At 36.1% G+C, this 17,363-nt stretch overlaps 1 long non-coding RNA gene across 1 annotated transcript in view; it reads right to left on the bottom strand.

Moving 5' to 3' along the window:
• The window catches only part of LOC147911872 (uncharacterized), an 87,922-nt gene extending 79,669 nt beyond the window's left edge, over positions 1–8,253 (bottom strand). The window contains exons 1-2 of the long non-coding RNA XR_015550747.1: positions 8,039–8,253; positions 7,302–7,490 (exon numbers count right to left, since the gene is read on the bottom strand). This is a non-coding gene — a long non-coding RNA (uncharacterized LOC147911872). The remainder of the gene's footprint in view (positions 1–7,301; positions 7,491–8,038) is intronic.
• Positions 8,254–17,363: the final 9,110 nt, after the last annotated feature.

Genomic DNA, 17,363 nt, shown 5'->3' with positions numbered 1-17,363 from the left:
AAGATATTGTGATATACATATATACACACAAAGGAATATTTACAGACAGTGGAATATTATAGATAGATATGCACACACAATGAAATATTATTCAGCCATAAAAAATGGGGAAATCCTGCCATTTGTGACAACATGAATGGAACTTGAAAGCATTATCGTAAGTGAAATAAGTCAGACAGTGAAAGACAAATTCTGTATGATCTCACTTATATGTGGAATCTAAAAATAACAAAAAACAAAGAAAACCAAACTCATAGAAAAAGAGATCAGATTTGTGGTTACCAGAGGTGGGGAGTGATGGGAGGGGAAATTCTAAGAAGGTTATAAGACAAATAAATATTAGGGATATACTGTACAACACTATGACTATGGTTAACACTGTTGTATGATATATATGAAAGTTGTTAGAGTAAATCTTGAGTTCTCATCACAAAAAAAATAAATCTTTTTTTGCTTTTTCTTTCTATTGTATCTACACGAGATGATGGATGCTAACTAAATTTATTGTGGTAATCATTTCACAATACTGCATGTAAGTCAAACTATTATGCTGTACACCTTAAACTTATACAGTGATGTATGTCAGTTACATCTCAATAAAATTGGGGAAAAAATTTAAATATTTCAGTTAAACTTTTTATCCAATACTTTAAATCCTTCCATAACATCTCTAATAAGTGGCTGTCCAGCTCCTGCTTTCATACTTCCAATAATAGGAAACTCATTACCTCCTGTAATAATCTATTACAGTTTTGGACAACTTGGTAAGAAAACATTTTAGCTTTCTCTGTAGCTTCCATCTATTACTGCCAAAATAGAGCTTCTATACTTTAAAATTGATTTTCCAAATGACAACTTTAAAGATACTGGAAGACAAAAATCAGTGTGTACATGATTCTTCCCTTCCCAGCTTAGATAGTTTCAGACCCTTTGTATCACAAGATTTCAAACTCTTTCCACCCTGGACATTCTCATCATTTTCTATATCCCTCCTAAAATATAGAGCTCAAAATGTAGCACAAAAATCTTAGTTTTGTCTGAGCAGCACAGGACAAAGCATGGCTGTCATTTCCTTACATCTAAATATTATACACTTATTAATGTAGTCAGTGATTCATTACATTTTTATACCATGCATATCATTTTGTTGTCTCATTTAGCTTACTACCAACAATTTTCTACTACTCTTAACTAGGAAACTCTTGATAATTTGGAGTATTGAGTTGTTTTGCCTCTTCATATATCATACTGGTTACATATGAGAAATTTGTAGTTCATAAAGACTTAAAAGTTTAGCAAACTGTTGTTACTCTCCCCTCAAAAAGGTGATTTTGATATAAGTTCTTGCACCTGTCTAAATAATCTTCCCCTTTATCCCATTGCTACATATTCTTAAAGAACAGGTGGCAAACAAGCAAACAATAGTAATCTATATATCATTGTAATCCCCAGTCTAATTTAATAGCCCTGAAAAGTTATCATTTTTTCCATATTGGAAGAACGTGATCTTTTTCCTGAGAATTGGATGCAAAATTATTGCTAAGTGTCTGAAAATGTAATAAGAAGGCAATGCCTGCTCACTAGAAAACAGTGTAGGGTCTCCTGGAAGACAGACTGGACCCTGAACACTGAGAAAGGGATATCCATGCCTGAAATAGTAGGTGAAGCTCTATATTGGCTCCCAACAAATGGTTTGTTTATTCCCTTTTCCATGGCTCTGCCTTCTTCTTCTTCCCAACCAATCATTCAATCCATGTCCCTTCCTTCTCAAATTCTGCTAAAACCTGCTTTCTGTAAGGAGTTTCAGTAATCCCATTCCAAAATGAGTATTTTATGTACTACACACCATTATACCCTTATACAACTAACTCTCTATATTTTTTCTAATAATCATTCAATTACTCCCCTAACGTTTTGTTAGTTTTCATTTGACTCCTGCTTTTCCAGCTGAATCTTCTAATTCACCTTCAACCTCCTTCTTCCATATTTCACTGCAACCACCTTGAATGACTTTCAGTTCTTTGAAAGTGCAGTTTCTTTTTTTTTTAATTTTATGTTTATTTATTTATTTTTAAAATTTTGTTTATTGCAGTAACATTGGTTTATAACATTGTATAAATTTCAGGTGTACATCATTATACTTCTATTTATGCATAGATTACATCATGCTCACCAAGCAAATACTAATTACAATCCATCACCACAAACATGTGCCGGATTATCCCTTTTGCCCTCCTCACTCCCCGTTCCCCTCTGGTAACCACCAATCCAATATCTGTCTCTATGTGTTTGTTTGTTGGTGTTATTATCTAATAATTATGAGGGAGACCATATGGTATTTGACTTTCTTCCTCTGACTTATTTGATTTTGCATAATACCCTCAATGTCCATCCATGTTGTCACAAATGGCTGGATTTCATCTTTTCTTATGGCGGAGTAGTATTCCATTGTGTATATATACCACATCTTCTTTATCCATTCGTCCCTTGATGGGCACTTAAGTTGCTTCCAAAGTCTTGGCTATTGTGAATAACGCTGCAATGAACACAGGGGTGCATGTACGTTTACGCATTGGTGTTTTCAAGTTCTTTGGATAAATACTCAGCAGTGGAATAGCTGGATCATATGGTAGTTCTATCCTTAATTATTTGAGGAATCTCCAAATTGTTTTCCAGAGTGGCTGTACCAGTTTGCACTCCCACCAGCAGTGTATGAGAGTTCCCTTCTCTCCATATCCTCTCCAACACATGTTGTTTTCTGTCTTGTTAATTACAGCCATTCTGACGGGCGTGAGGTGATATGTCATTGTAGTTTTGATTTGCATTTCCCTGATAGTTAATGATGTTGAATATCTTTTCATGTGTCTGTTGGCCATCTGTGTATCTTCTTTGGAGAAATGTCTGTTCAGGTCTTTTGCCCATTTTTTAATTGGGTTGTTAGTTTTTTTCACCATTGAGGATGATATTAGCTGTGGGTTTGTCATATATGGCTTTTATTATTTTGAGGTACTTTCATTCTATACCCACTTTATTTAGAGTTTTTATCATAAATAGATGATGTATTTTGTCACATGCTTTCTCTGCAGCTGAGATGATCATGTGATTTTTATTCTTCATTTTATTAATGTAGTGTATTACGTTGATTGATGTGCGAATGTTGAACCATCCCTGCATACCTAGAACAAATCCCACTTGATCATGGTGTATAATCTTTCTAATGTATTGTTGTCTGCGATTTGCTATTATTTTGTTGAGGATTTTTGCATCAAAGTTCATCAGTGATATTGGCCTGTAATTTTCTTTTTTTGTGTTGTCCTTGTCTGGTTTTGGTATCAGGGTAATGTGAATTTCATAGAATGAGTTTGGGAACTTCCCCCCCTCCTGAATTGTTTGGAAGAGTTTGAGAAGGATGGGTATTAAGTCTTCTTAGAATGTCTGGTAGAATTCACCAGGGAAGCTGTTTGTTCCTGGACTTTTATTTTTGGGGAGGATTTTGATTACTGTTTTGATTTCCTTACTGGTGATTGGTCTATTCAAATTCTCTATTTCTTCTTGATCCAGTTTTGGAAGCTTGTATGATTCTAGGAATTTATCCATTTCTTCCAGATTGTCGAATTTGTTGGCATATAGCTTTTCATAGCATTCTCTTATAATTTTTTGTATTTCTGAGGTGTCTGTTTTAATTTCTTCTCTTTCATTTCTGATTTCACTTATTTGAGCCTTCTCTTTTTTTCTTGGTGAGTCTAGCTAAAGGTTTGTCAATTGTGTTGATCTTTTCCAAGAACCATCACTTGGTTTTATTAATTTTTCCTATTGTTTTTTTAGTCTCTATTTCATTTATTTCTGCTCTGATTTTTATTATTTCCCTTTTACTTCTGATTTTGGGCTTTGTTTGTTCTTCTTTTTCCAGTTCCTTTAGGTGCATTGTTAGAGTGTTTATTTGAGATTTTTCTTGTTTGTTGAGATAGGCCAGTATTGCTATAAACTTTCCTCTTAGAACCGTTTTTGCTGTATCCCATAAATTCTGGCATGTCGTATTTTCATTTTCATTTGTCTGCAGGTATTTTTTGATTTATCCTTTGATTTCTTCATTGACCCAATCGTTGTTCAGTAGCATTTTGTTTAATCTCCATGTATTTGTGGCTTTTCTGATTTTCTTCCTATAGTTGATTTCTCACTTCATACCGTTGTGGTCAGAAAAGATGTTTGGTATTATTTCAATCTTCTTAAATTTATGGAGACTTGTTTTGTGGCCTAATATGTGATTAATCCTGGAGAATGTTCCATGTCCATTCGAAAAGAACATGTATTCTTTTGTTTTTGGATGGAATGCTCTCTATATATCTACTAGTTCCATTTGTTCTAGTGTGTCATTTAAGGCCTATGTTTTCTTATTGATCTTCTGTTTGGATGATCAATCCGTTGGTGTAAGTGGAGTGTTAAAGTCCCCTACTAATATTGTGTTACTGTCTCTTTCTCTTTTTATGTCTGTTAATAATTGCTTTATATATTTAGGTGCTCCTACCTTGGGTGCGTAGATATTTACAAGTGTTATATCCTCTTGTTGGATTGTTTGGTTGATCATTATGTAGTGCCCTTCTTTGTCTCTTTTTACAGTTTTTGTTTTCAAGTCTATTTTGTCTGATATGAGAATTACTAACCCAGCTTTCTTTTCATTTCCATTTGCGTGGAGTATCTTTTTCTATCCCTTCACTTTCAGTTTGTGAGTGTCTTTAGGTCTGAAGTGTGTATCTTGTATGCAGAATATATATGGGTCTTGTTGTTTTATACAATCAGCTACCCTATGCCTTTTAATTGGAGCCTTTAGCCCATTGAGGTTTAACGTAGCTATCGATAAGTATATACTTACTGCCATTTTTAAACTTTTTTTTAATCAGTGTCTTAGTAGTCCTTCTCTGTTCCTTTCTCCTTCTATACAGAATTCATGGTCTCTTTAGTTTGACCTCTGTCTGAAAGCTCTACTCTTTAACTCCCCTCCTCCCGCCTTTTATGTTTTTGACATCATATCTAACCTCTTTTTTGTGCATTTGTATCCATTACCCTCTTATCCAGGAAATAGATAATTTTTCCTATTTGTGATCTTCTCTTATCCCCTTAAATCAGTCCCTTTAACATTTCTTGTAACACTGGCTTCTTGGTGACAAACTCCTTTAATTTTTGCTTGTCTGGGAAAATTTGATCTCTCCTGCCATTTTGAATGATAACCTTTCCAGGTACAGTATTCTTGGTTGTAAGTTTTTTCATTTTAGCACTTTAAATATATCGTGCCACTCTCTTCTAGCCTGTAAACTTTCTGCTGAGAAGTCAGCTGATAGCCTTATGGGGTTTCCTTTGTATGTAACTTGTCTTTCTCTTGTGGCTTTTAGGATTCTATCTTTATCTTTAATTCTGGACATTTTGATTATGATGTGTCTTGGTGTGGGTCTCATTGGGTTTATCTTGTTTGGTGCTCTTTGTGCTTCCTGTAACTGGATGTCTGTTTCCTTCCTTGGGTTAGGAAAGTTTTCATCTACTATTTCTACAAATAGATTCTCTGCCCCTTTGTCTCACTCTTCTCCTTCCAGGACACCTATAACATGGATGTTAGTGTGCTTGATGTCGTCCCAGAGGTGCCTTAGACTGCCCTCACTCTTTTTAATTCTTTTCTCTTTTACCTGTTAAGCTTGGGTAATTTCTTCTAGTCTTTCATCGAGCTTGCAGATCCGTTCTTCTGTATCCTCTACTCTGCTTTTGAGTCCCTCTAGTGAATTTTTCATTTACAGTATTGTATTCTTCATTTCTGATTGGTTCTTTTTTATATCTTCCTTTTCTTTGTTGACATTCTCACTGAGTTCATCTATTCTTCTCTCCAGATCGGTGAGCATTCTTAACACTCTTTGTTTGAACTCTCTGTCAGGTAGGTTGCTCATTTCTGTTTCACTTGGTTCCTTTTCTGGGGTTTTGTTCTTTTCCCTTACTTGGAATGTATTCCTTTGCCTCCTCATTTTGCCTCTTTCCCTGTACTTGCGTCTATGTATTAGGTAGGTCAGCTACGTCTCCTGCTCTTGGATGGGTGACCTTATATAAGTGATGCCTTAGGAGGCCTACAGTGTGCTTCCCTCAGTTCTCAATGTTCAAGGGGTGACCCCTATGTGGGCTACATGTGTCCTTCTGTTGTGGCGTGTTTGCTTTCCCTGTAGGCGCTCAGGGAGACTGAGTTATGCTCCTGGCCAGGTATTGTAATGCTCAGCTGCTTGTAGTTGTTGTGAGCCCTTCAGTCTCTTTATCAGGTGTGGGGAGCCCCAGCACAGTTGGCTGGAATTCTAACACCACATTTGTGTTTCAGTATTTCTTTTAAGTGAGTAGGCCCCCAGCATGGCAGGTTGTTAGGCTCAGGGCCTTACAATTGCTATAAGCCTCCAGCCTTAGGTCTCTTGTCAGCTCTCTGAGGATTGCAGCTGTGTGAGGCTGGCCTCAGGCACGGAGCATCCATTTGTTTTAGGCTTTGGAAGGTGGGGCAAACCCCCTATGTGGGTCTTTGAGAAGCACAATTCTTCTGCAGCTGACATGTCCTGCCACCCACTGGTCCACACACACAGTGAACACAGTCCTGCCCTGTGTGTGTGCCCTGACCTCCTGAAGCGGACCCAGTCTCTCCACAGTGGAAGCCCCACACACTCCACCACCGCCCCACACTCTCCACCCGCTCCTTGTGCGCACACTGCCCCACTGAAGCCGGCTCAGCTTCCAGGCTGCAGAGAATCCAGTCACCAATCTATGCAGGCCCACAAGTTGCCTGAGGGCTTGTTGTTGGGTGGGGCCAGTCTCTAGGGTGGCCTTCCTGCCCTGTCTGAGCTGGATTAAATCGGTGCTCTAGTGGGTGGGGCAGACCCTGGGCTAGCACTCCCCAGGGTGAACTCCAATGTTGTCTGTGTCAGCACGCCCACACCAGGCCACAACAATGGCCGCCACCAATGTCCCAGTCCCTGGAGAGATCTCACCTCTCACTGCAATGCACTCAGAGTCTGTCAGGTGAGACTCTTTTCACCAAACCACTCTGCACCTTTCTTTCTGGTAATTTTAGGTTGCTTTTTCAAACGGATGAGTTTGCACATGGGCCCTTTAAGAGCCGATTTTAATTTCTTAGTGAACCCGCTTTTCTGGGGGCATTCCACAATGTTTTAGTAGCAGGCAAAGTCAGATATTATGCCACTCATTTCGATTGTGCTGGGTCCATAAAATGCTTACAGTGGGAGCCCTCCCCAGCTCAGGGTCCTGCTCCTCCGGGGAGGGCTGCATACCTTTGGGCTGCTCCCGGGTGGTGGTGAAACGCTGCGCCTTGTGGAGGTGGTGTTTTTTCTCTCCAGAAGGGAGTTTCTGCCTCTTCCACCTCAATTAGGATTGTCGTTTGTTGCAGGAGATCCTCTTATCCAGTTTTCAGTTCTCTCTCTGGGGTAATTTTTCCATGAGTAGTTGTAAATCAGCTGTGTCTGTGGGAGGAGTTGATTTCAGAGTCTGCTTATGCTGCCATCTTGACTTCTCTCCTGAAAGTGCAGTTTCATAATTCTATGCTTTCTGCCTACCATTCCCTATTCATGGATTGCCCTTCCTCTTCTTGTCCACTAAGTTTTCCTTAAACTAGCTCACCAAGGCCATTTAACTAACTTTTCTATGAAGCAATAAGTAGTCAGTGAGAATTGGAGTAGTTGATCTGATCTTAGCATTGCTAGACGTGGCATTTACATAGCTCCCCTGTCTATTGTCCATGTAGCCAGCTACTTATGTTCTTTAATTCTTAAAATGTTTACTGAGAGTTTGCCCTCAGGCATATTACATTATAATAGCTAAATCAGGTTCTTCATTGTTTCCTGAATAAGCCCTGTGTTTTCCTGCTTCAAGAGCCAGTTTAAGTATTATCTCCTTTCTCAGACTTTTCTTGGATTCCTTAGGCCTAAAGCCCCCTTATCCCCCTAGCTTCTGTGCTATCACAGTTTCTCTATTGTAATACTTTCACATTGCATTAAAATGACATATTTACCTTTCTCCTTATTAGGGCAGTAGATTCTTTAAGAGCAGAGGCCATTTTCTTCATCTTTTTATCACCCACAATACCTGACATATAGAAGAGATCCATTAAATTACTGTGGAATGAATTAATTGAATTGAATTACATGTTTCTACTTCACCAGCTGCATTATAAAATTCCCATTGAGGAAAAGTTGGTTGGATCTGTTTTCCTCTCTGTGTTTTTCTAATTTCTATCTCCCAAGCCAAGTATAAAAATTAGATTTCCTGATCCATAACCCAAGAAAGGCTTATGATAAATGACCACAGGTTAGAAAATGCCAATGTTGTGGAAACTCCAGAGCAGGAATTTTTAATGAGAAAGTTTGGACTATTCAGATCACAAATCTCTGCAAACATAGCTCTAAGTCAGAAGACCTGAGTTCAGGTTCTACTTCATCCACTGAATAACTGTGTAATCTTGGGCAAATCCATCTGAGCTTCAGATATTCAGAGTCTGAAACTAGGTAACCCCCAAATTTCCTTTTAGTTCAGATTTTATAGGTTTTATTTACTGACTCTGATGTGAAGGAAGAGATATCATCATCATCTCCTTAGCAACATACAAGTCCAGAACATCTTCAACACTATCACCTGCGGTTTTCACTATGTCATTCTTCTTTTAGGTTTGAATCCTAGCTCTGCCATTTATTATCTATATGATTTTGAACTAATTACTTAAACTTTCTGAACCTCAGTTTTTCCATCTATAAAAAAGGGATAGTAATGGTAGGGATCTAGTAGGAATGTGGCGAGAATTAAATGAAAGTTCTTAGCACAGTATATGACACATGGTAATCACTCAAGAAGTATTAGCTATTATGATTGTGATTTATCATAATTATGGGCAAGTGAGGGGAGTGGAGAGGAAAAACACAGCAATAAGGACCTGAGAGAGTAGACAATTGGCAACAAGGCAGATAAGTTTGTCAACAGGCCAATGCTAGTTATGTAACCCAGGGAAAAATACTTCAACACTTTGATCTTTAGCTTCCTTAATTTTAAAAATAGTCGTAGTAAGACTACATATTTTATCAAAGGTGATAATGTATATACAACCCTTAGCAATGGACCTAGCACATAAGTACTCAATAAATAGTAATATTCTTCCTCCTCTCTTTCTTCCTTCTTTCTTTCCTGCTTTCCTACTTCCTCAAATCCATAGTGTCACTTTATTTTGTACTATAGAATTCAATCTAAGAACTCAAGCCTCTGCTCCAAGGCAGGTCATTCCAAACTACCTCACTCTCCTCAGTAGCTATACCGTAGCCCTCTCCCTGCTCATCTCCAACAAACTATTGGTCATCCCAGTTAGTCATTTGTACCACTTCTGGCTTAGAATCTCTTTTAACACTGTCAATTAGCTACTCAAAAGCCATTTCCAACCCCCTTCTGCTTTGTTGCCTCTCATCACAGTGGCTAGAAATCCAAATATTTTCCCAGCCTCCATTGCATCTAGAAGAAGCCATGTGTCTCAGTTCTGCACAATGAAATATAAGAAATTTTCTTGGGAGTGGACTAAGGGATGATTGAGCATGGAAAATATTTTGATTTCCTCATAAAAGAGTCAATTCTGGCTCACCCTTACCCATTTTTCCTACCTTAATGTAGGCATAATATCTGGAGAGGCAACAGCTGTTTTGTGACTGTGAGGGGAAAGGCCTAAAATAATCACAGGAGTGTTGAATTACTTAACCACAGCCAGTAAACTTCTATCTTTCCATTGCTTGTTATGTGATTGAAAAGTAAGCTGACAAAAATTAAGCCTATATTTGTTTAAACTTTTGTTATTCAGATATTCTGTTACTTGCAACCAAACAAAATCTTAGTTAATATGGACACAGTGCCACATACATATAAAATTTTCCTTAAATTAGTTCACCAAGGCTGTCTTTCATCATTTAACCAACTTTTCTTTGAAGCAATTAATAAGCAGTAAGAGAGATAGTACTCACTCTAATTTTAATGTTGCTATTTGTGGCATTTACATAGTTTCCTGATGTCCATGCAGCCAGTCATTTATGTTCTTTAATTCTTAAAATGCTCTTACTGAGTGTTCACCTTCAGGAATACTACGATTTCATAGCCTCATCAAGTTATTCACAGTTCCCTGAAAAAAATCTGTGCTTTCCTGCTTCTAGGACTTACCCTCATTCCTTTGTAATTTATATAGGAAGTGAAAGAACAAGAGTTAAAATAATTTTTCTTTGCATGATATTGTAACAATTAGTTTCTCCCTCCCCAACCACCCCTCACACGCACATACATCTTTTTGCCTTGCAAGGGTCTAAGATAAGCATCTCTGTTTTCCAAAGTTTGAATACCACTGGCAGGTATTATGAATTTATTTCTTTAGGTCTTGAAGGTCTTTGTATCTTATGAAATCCTTCCCCTTTTAAAATGCAAATATTCCTGGTAGAGGAGCCCTTATAATGACTGATATCACTTCGAATTCTGATATTCTGCCATTTTATAATTTAGGGGGCTATCCTCTCTGCATCTGTGACTCACAATATCATCACAGTTTATCAAATTGATCACTGAAACAATGAACTCCTAACCTGACTTTTTATTAATATATACCAACAGGCAAATAATTCTTTTTCTGGTAGTATCTTTTACATATGAAAAGCTTTAGAGTAGTCTTCACTTACTAAAACAATATGAAATGTAATAATATTCAGAATTTGTGATCACTCATTTTTAAAAAAAGAGGTAATAGATATTCTAAAAAAAAAATCACTTTAAAAAACTGCAGGTCTCCTCTTTTTCAATAGAAAGCAGCCCTTTCATTTTCCGAACTAACCATTCTCATTAGTATGCATAAAACCTTTGTGGGCGTGTGCTATCTAATACGTGGTTTCTTTAGTGATTTTTGTGTCCTAAAGCAACATACTAAACTGAAAACCCATTTTCTGTCTGTGTGTCTGCCTGCCTGCTTGTCTCTGTCTCCTTCTTTCTTTCAGCAGCTCTATAATTGCCTCTAACTATCAAACTATCCAGGTGGGCAGCTTAATCAATACCATGGATAACAACCTAATGAGAGTGATATAGATCTTTTATTACAATTTTAGGGTATTCTGGAGCCAAACTCAAGATCAAGAAAAAAATAAATTATAAGCAAAATTGCAGTCTATGGAACTTCAAAATTGCCTATTCCATGGTTCATTACTCAAAGCTACACAAATGCAAAATTTCATTCAAATCAGATCAAATTCACTGTGTAATTTCAAGACCATGCAGCAAAATGAACATGAGCAAACATTTGCATTCATTTTAACTACCTCTTATGTGAACTTAGCTCATTTGTATTTTGGTATAGTAGTTAGAGAGAGAGAATCAGGAAATTTTCCCCAAAATAAGACTTATTTTTATCATCAAGCTGTTGGTAACTTTAAAGGTAAATACAGGTTTCCTCACTTTATAAAGTAACTGCATAGCAGCGCAGTTATGTAGGGACACTAAGTGTGCGCTGCAAACTGAATTCCAAGATTTATTTGCCTCCTTAAATATAGAAACATATATGGCTGTATAAAATAGCTTTATAGAATTTTCTGCATGAAAAGCCTATCCGACATGACACTGACTTAGGATGAAGAACCTTACAGGAAGTCCCACCTACTCTCAGCAAATAGACCTACAGACACTCAGACATGTTTGAATCCCCAGATACACACTGACAAGTTTTGAGTTTAAAGTCCCCGATATATTGGTTTATAACATTGTATAAATTTCAGATGTACATGTTATAAACCAATGTTACTGCAATAAACAAAAAATTAAAAAATAAAGCACTTATGATGGAAAAATAATAATAAAGTCCCCAATATAAAATCTTTCACTTGCTCCCAATTGCCCCTCCCATAAGCTTCAAAAGCATTAATGTGGCTTTATTCTCACTGCATCTAGTTCCACTCTGGATGGTATCTGATCATTTTCAAGGTTTAGCTTGCATCATCTTCTCCTTGAAAGTATCCTTGATTCTCAAGTTTAAATTAAATACTCCTTCCCTATGCTCCATAACACCTTCTAAATCCCTGGATCTTAGCACTTATTGCCTTGGCCATTATTTATTTATTTTTTTTTCACATTTACCTCAATAGGATCTAGTCAATGACAGAAACCATGTTTTTGTCATTTCTGTATTCTGAACACCAGGTAGGCATTCAGTGTAACTGTGTGCAATTAAACTAAATTTATTTTCTTTTTTTAAAGAAAAAACAAGTGAGTGCCTCGGTTTATATAGACAAATAATCTTAATAATTGTGAACTAAATACCAATTTAGGGCCCTTTATTGTCATTAGGTAGAAAAGAGCATATAATCAAAAAGTTTAATTTCTATTTCTAAATGGACAATTCCTTTACAACATATCAAGGCTCAAATTATGATAAGAACTTTGTGCTGACAAGTCATAGATCTTGTTAGCCCATAAGACATATTAAGAGAATTTTGGAGAATGTGATAAGGAAATTAAGTCTTCATAGCCCATTCAAGTTGTGGGTTAAAATATCAGCAACCTCCTTTGGAACTATGGCAATGTCTCATCTCATCAAACAAGCTCTAATGAAGAATAATGTTTATTCCAAATCAAATAATTATTCTCATTATTATTTTAGCACTTTGCACAAAATGTGATTGCTTCTCTTCCAATTCCCACTCCTTAAGTCTGGACTTCCCAATGCGGCACCCATAGCAACATCAGTTGGCAGCCCAACCTGTTCTGCTTCTACATAATTCATCATGAATACTCTAGCCAACCACTCATGGTACACAAGGAACTTTTAACCAGGAGCAGCCAGCAACAAAATTTACAGCAAAAAAAGTTTTCTCAAGTTAGCAAATATCTACTATATCTATTAGGAAAAAGGAGAAGTTTGTATTTGGTGTCCTTCCAGTTTGCCTTCCATGAACCCTTGGCTCTCTTCAGGTCCTCACCCCCTCTCTCAGGTGTCTAACCATTGATTATTTCCATTCTACATTAGACTGTGAAGACTTACGCTACGAGCCTTTCTAGAGGTATCTGCATTTTCATAGTAGACTATTTGATCTTGCCTGTATATAATATTCATTTACAAAGTCCAACCTTTTATTCCCTCATAAGGTAAATCATTTCTAATTTTTCTTTCCCAATATCAGTGTCTCTTCATCTCATATCTAGATTAGAATCATGGAGTCTTCGAATGAGAAGAGAAATTAGCAGTCATTTAATGCAAATTCTTTTCAATATAGTAATATCCAATACAGAATAGTTTTGCCATCAATAATTTTAATACTTAATTTTTTGCATAGTTTCCCTCTAATATGATCAATCCATTTCTCTCCACAGGCCATGAGCATTCTTCTACTCATGCCCTTCACAAAATCATAAAATGTTAAAATTTTAAAGGGACTCTTGAGGTCAACAAATTCAATCCACTTCAACATGCATCATTCTCTCCTCAATATCTCTGGGAAGATATCCAGATTCTGGTCATAATAAGATCATAAAAGGAAGCACAATCCACCAGTTTGCAGGTCAAGGGAAATTCATAGTTCTCTTCTTTTGTGCAATGTTTTTCTTGTTCTTCTTTTGACATTCATTTTTATAAACTTTTTCATTAAATTCATCTTCTTTTGTACTGAGGTATAACTGCACATAGAAAAGTGCACAAATCATAAATACGAAACAATAAATTTTTACATATGTATAAACCCACTCTTTTATATATCTTTTGGTGGACACCAAGCACTTATTTCTCTACATCCCCAGTTGTAATTGCTGTATCATAACGTAGATGTATGTATAATGCATTAGAAACTGTCAAATAGCTTTCTTAAGTAATTATATCAATTTATGATCCCATCAGCCAGAGTTCCCCTTGCTCTACATTCTCAACAACACTTGGGAGTATCATGTGAAAATAAATACAAAAAAACTCATTTAGGGGCCAGCCTAGTGGCATAGTGGTCAAGTTTGCATGCTCCACTTCAGTGGCCTGGGGTTCATAGGTTCAGATCCTGGGTATAGACCTACATGCCACTCATCAAGCCATGCTGTGGCGGTGTCCCACATACAAAATAGAGGAAGATTGGCACAGATGTTAGCTCAGGGACAATCTTCCTCAAGCAAAAAGAGGAAGATTGGCAACAGAAGTTAGCTCAAGGACAATCTTCTTCACCAAAAAAAAAAAGAAAAAGAAAACCTCATTTAAAATGGAGTAGGAAGCCTGAAGGGAAAGCTCTCATGGATGTACTACTTGTTGCAGCCTGTATAAGCAGCAGGAATAAGAAAGATGAGAATTATTCTGACAAGGTAGGACATTAATCACAAGGGAATTTAATTTCCTGCTTTTAAGAAAAAGAAGAAAGATCCCTCGCTGCCCCAACAACAATACATGAACCATTACTTTCAGCCAATGAGAAAAAACAGAACCTTGAACTCTTGTTCTTCTCCAATGAATTTTTGTTTAAAACAAACCCTCCACAATTTTCTCCTAAAACTTAATAAAAGCTAACCTTCCCTTTGTCTCTTTGGACTTGCCTGTAGCTTGCTACAGTTTGCATTTCCTGAATTGCAATTCCTCTGCTATTCCTGAATAAACTCATCTTTTTGAACTTGCCTTGGTTTACCTCTTTATTTAGGTCAACAATCAGTATGCTTCATTTTAGCCTTTCTGCTGTGGTCTTATTGGGGTTTTCAATATCTATTTCCCTGATAAAAATGCTGAGCATATTTTCATATGCATATTGATTGTTGCGAAACCTCTTTTGTAAAGAATATTTTGTCCATTTTTTAAATTGGCTTGCCAGTGTCATTAGTACAAATATATATATATTTTCTAGATTGAATCTTTTACTGTATGTTTCTATTACAAATATATTTTCCAAAACTGTAGCTTTTTTCATTCTTTTAATATTATTATTCTTACTTTTGATAAAGTTCTAATTATAAAATGATCGATCTTTTATGATCATTGATTTTTCCATCCTCTTAAGTAATCTTTGCTTACCCCAAGATTATAGAGATATTCTTTTTTTTTTTTTCAAGAAATCTTATTAATTTACCTTTCACATTTAGGTACATGGCCCACCTCAAATTTATTTTTTTGCATGGTGTGACGTAGGTGTCAAAGTTTATTTTTTTATAAGGAGATTTTTCCAGAACCATTTATTGAAAAAATCATCCTGTCCCCCACTGAATAGTAGTGGAGCTTTTGTCATAAATTGGGTGAATATATACGTGTGAGTTTGATTCTGTGTTCTGTATTGCTCCATTGATTTATTTTTCCTATCATTGCACCCTTTTCCCACTGAGTGATTTGGTAGTGTATTTTCTTGAACTTTCTTCTTCACCTTGATTGTCTTCACCTTGTCTTTACTACTATAGGACGTTTTCATTTTCATATAAATTATAGACTCAGCTTGTCAATTACCACAAAAAGCTAAATTTGTTGTGATCTTGATTGAATTGAATCACTAGATCACCTTTGGGAGAATAAACATTTTAACAGTATTGCGTCTTCCAATGCATGAACATGGACTAGCTCTCCATTTACATAGAATTCTTTAATTTCATTCTGTGTAGAAATCATGCTCTTCTTTTGCTGAATTTATTCTTAGTTACTTGATGTTTTTGATGCTATTGTAATAAGTATTTGATGCTATTATAAATAATATTTTTTAATATTTTAAGTTAAATACATTACATATATTAAAAATCATTTTAAATATTTTCTAATTGATTACTGCTGGTATACAGAAATATAATTGATTTAAGTATATTGATCTTATATCCAATTACTTTGTTAAATTCACTTATTTATTCTAATAATCTGTTTGCATAGTATTTGTGTCAGTGACACAATCAGGTCATCTGCAAATAAACAGTTTTACTTTCTTTTTTCTGATCTTTATCACTTTTACTTCTCTTTCATGCCTTATTGCAATGGCTAGAACCGCCAATAAAATGTTAAAAATAATTGTTCTAGTGGACAACATTTTCTTGTTCCCAACCTTAGTAATCATGTTATCCATAGTTTTCTTGTATATACTCATTATTCGATTAAGGATATTCTTTTCTATTCCTGGTTTTGCTGGCAAATTTTATAATGATTGACCCACGAATTTTATCAAATTCTTTTTCTGCATTTATTGAGACGACATGATTTTTTTATTTTATTCTGTAAATATGATGAATTACATTGATCAATTTTTAAATGTTAAAACAACTGTAGTACCTTTTTTGATGTGTCAAATTGCATAGGCTATAGCCCTAAGTTATTAAGTCAACACTAATCTAGGTGTTTCTGTGAAGGGATTTTGCAAAGGTAATTCAAGACCCTAATCAATTGACATTAAATAAGGGAAATTTTCCTAGATAATCTGTGTGGGTCTGACTTAATCAGTTAAGGCCTTAAACGTATGCTGATACTGGGGGTGGGAGGAGTGGGAGGGTGGGTAGGAGAGGCAGGATGAGGGAAGGGGAGGAGGAAAAAAAATTCTGCCTGTAGGAGACAGCTGTGGCTCTTACATGTGGGGTTCCACCCTGCTTGTGATCTTCCCTTCCTGATTGCCTATCCTATAGGTTTCAGACTTGCTTAGCCAACTCCCACAATTGTGTTAGTTAATTCCTTCTAATGAATCTCTTCCAATATATATTATATATCTTACTGGTTTTGCTTCTCTGGTCAAAGTCTGACTGATCAACCAACCCTGCATCCCTGGATTCAATCCCACATGGTTATGATATATTACCATTTTACATATTGTTGAATTTTATTTGCTTACACTTCAATTAGAATTTTTATATTGATGTCTATGAATAGATAGTGCCCTGTAGTTTTTCATTTTTCGTATTTTTTTATTGTAGTAACGTTGGTTTATAACATTGTATAAATTTCAGGTGTACATCATTATACTTCTACTTCTGCATAGATTACATCATGTTAACCACCCAAATACTAATTACAATCCATCACCACACACATGTGCCTTCCCCCTTCCCCTCTGGTAACCACCAATCCAATCTCTGTCTCTATGTGTTTGTTCGTTGTTGTTTTTATATACTACTTAAAAGTGAGATCATACAGTATTTGACCTTCACCCATGAATGTCCATCCATGTTGTCACAAATGGCTGAACTTCATCATTTCTTATGGCTGAGTAATTCTTATAATGCCCATGTCAGGATTTGGTACCAGGTCATACTTGGCTCATAAAACTAGTTGGGAAGAATTCTCGTTTTTGGCATTTACTAGAAGAATGTGTATAATATTATTAATTCTTGTTTAAATGTTTACAGGAATTCACCAGGGAAGC

Source organism: Ceratotherium simum, chromosome X (assembly GCF_057802395.1).
Source record: "Ceratotherium simum simum isolate JZ-2026a chromosome X, ASM5780239v1, whole genome shotgun sequence".
Classification (NCBI taxonomy): Eukaryota; Metazoa; Chordata; class Mammalia; order Perissodactyla; family Rhinocerotidae; genus Ceratotherium; species Ceratotherium simum.
Note: the sequence above shows the minus strand (reverse complement) of the source record. Positions and strands in the feature narration are given on the sequence as shown.